The sequence below is a fragment of the Mastigoproctus giganteus genome, chromosome 2 (genome assembly GCF_048544385.1).
Source record: "Mastigoproctus giganteus isolate SK-2022 chromosome 2, ASM4854438v1, whole genome shotgun sequence".
Classification (NCBI taxonomy): domain Eukaryota; kingdom Metazoa; phylum Arthropoda; class Arachnida; order Uropygi; family Thelyphonidae; genus Mastigoproctus; species Mastigoproctus giganteus.
This window is the reverse complement of record NC_143576.1, coordinates 73656753-73659680: the sequence shown is the minus strand read 5'-3', so window position 1 is coordinate 73659680 and position 2928 is coordinate 73656753.

The following is a 2928-nucleotide window of genomic DNA, read 5'->3' as shown; positions in this document are numbered from 1 at the left end:
TTCTTCTCCAGACTCTTCGTCTTCTCTTCTTAAGGGAATTTTCTTCACATTCTACAAAAGACTATCATCATGACGGCTATCGAACTTCACACTGACAACTCCCACTTCCAACTACCAGCTCTCCACTGACTGACTAACTAACCACCCTCAACTCCAACTCATTCTCTACTGCCAACAACACCACTAACTCGCCCTGTTCGCATATTTATATGTCCCCTTTTTCTTGCCAACCCCTCTTGCATTCCTTTAGTTAATTTCATCCGGCATAACAACATCTGGGGAACTGTCATTCCAGAGATCTGACTCAACCAAAAGTCCGATTTATGAAGGTAGTTAAAAGAATTTCATGTTTGTATGAGGTTGTGTCTCTGAACCGGACAAAGGCCAAACGGACATAAAACTCACCCACTTTGACAAAAGGAATCTGCGAAAATAACCAACACTCTGCCGATGCCTGAATAAAATTACAATAGAGTAGTGTTCTCCCAAATGTAACTCCTCTCCTCCACGACTTGTGTCGCGTTTATTCCCTTGTTTTGTCAAAAATGCGCCCAGGCTTCTGTCCACTCGAACAAATAACTAACCTCCGGCCGCGCTACAGCAGGCACCGGAGGGTGGTTTGGAATTTTATGGGTGCGGCCTCTGCTGCACGTGCGAACTGTAAGTATTACAGTCTCCTCTGGGCAGGGAGTGTTTATGACAGATACAGTGCAGTGACAAAAGTATGGGGCGCTTGTTCCCTCTAAAGATGAACCAAAACGGTTAAAAACGAATGCATTTTTAACATTCCTCACCGCCACCAGTAGATTTTGCGCAAGCAAAAAGAAAATTTCACGTGCCCAAAATTTAAAGCATCACACAAACTCAAAGACTGAGCATGGAGTCTTTAGGGGTAAAATCAGACATCTCTCCTCTTACATAATTAAATTAATCTAAATCAAACAAATAGTGTCAAATAAAACAATATGTTCTATGTATAGTGTACAATACATAAATATTGTTGTCTGAGGATAATTACTGTTCATCTTTTTACACAAATGCAAATGACAACCTTACCTGGTTGGAGAAACCACAACAACAGAAATTTTTGTGGTTAGGCCAAACAAAAAACACTAACACAGTTTATGAGCTATAATGTTATGTTCAAAATGTGGTATATGTTCTTAGAGTATTATGACAGTGTCTTTTGGTTTCACACATTTCTGTTTATAAATTATGCTGTAAAATGTTCTTTTCGTTCCAAACGTCAGTTCTGGACAATCATAGTTCTGTCGTATTGGAGAAGCTGTCCATCGTTGGTCTGAAGGATCGATCGGTAAGAGTTCATCTCTCTCTCTCTCTCTCTCTCTCTCTCTCCTGGAACATGTAGTTGGTGTGTGACACTCATCACCATTCAATGCAATGATATGACATGAAACAAATAGAAGTACAAAAGTATTAATATCTGTCCTTGTTTCTAATATTGTTTACCAAACATGATGTATATTTAACACAAAACACAATTCACATCTATGACAATTAATAACCAAAGACAATACATCATATGTATAATGTTATTTAAACATTTGTGTAGCTATGTATTTAGGCCAAATTGAATATAGATTAGCCATCCCTTATAATACATAATCAAGGTTTAATACAAAAAAAAGTTTAAGGTAACAAGCAATTACAATGGCCAAATCCAAAAAAAATATAAAAGAAATAAAGAGTAATATACTAGATTAATTATCCATGAGATTACATAACTATTTATGCAATATTATAATCAGTGCATAAATACTTCTGACAGATGTTGCACTTCCGTCAGTTACTTCTACACCTGCTCAAATAATATCTATTAATAATGACTGACCTTCAATGGTTATATATGTCTAATATATAAAGAACTAAGATTACATATATGATAATTCCATAACTGCAATAACATAAACTGGTTACAAACTGTGATTATTATGGTATACATATTATGTAATTGCTCAACATGAACAACTGACTGTGATATATCAGTCCTTATTCATCCCACCATTCAGTCTGTTCAGTAGCCTTCCTCAACTTCACTAGTCCTTCAAATTCAAGCTACTGAGCGAAGGCATTTGGCTGAGTGCACTGCACAGTGCTCTGCCAAGCGTTACCAAGGACACAGGAAAGGGTTGTCTCTTAGTAATGGTAATAGTTACTTATCTGGGCAGGAGAAGCCCCTTATGTCCCCTACTGTTCCAAAGGGAAGGATCTCCTGTAGGAATTGTGCCTTTTCAACCCCTCCGGCGAGAATTGTCTGGTATGGCGTAGTAATCAGGTTGATCCATGACCCAGAGGGTCGAGAAATGAGAGCTCCTTGCTCTTGAACTGAAGCTATATATTGGTTGTCACATCTGATTATGGCAATCTCCTCTGCTGAGAGCACATCTTCATCTCTAAATAACAGGATATCAACAAACAACCTGTTGTTGGAGGGGATGGGAAATGATCTGCATGGGCATCTTGGGCTGACTGGGCACCAGGGTCTTCAAAGTCCACAGGGACAACGTCTTGGCCTACACCTTTGTATGCTATACCTCTCCACAGCATCGGTGTGAGGAGGAAGGCCCACAGTTTGGTCGCAAAACTTAACAAATTCCAGATAAACATTGTTGATGTAACCTCAAGTGGGAAGAGAGAAAAAAAAACACAAGCAAGGAAAATAATTCCATTCACTCTTTCTCTCTTCACTCTTCCCTTTCAGATGGAAGATTTGTTTCATTTACATGTCTTTTCTCCTTTTATTTTGAATCAGAGGAGAGGGGTATCTTGGGTCATTTACACTTCTCATTTACACATTTCATTCACCCTTCCTGTTCTCACTCACAATCTCAAAAGTTACTTTCTTGATTTCCTTACATTCCTTTTCAAAAACGAATCACTCAATTTATTTGCAAAACATGCCATGCA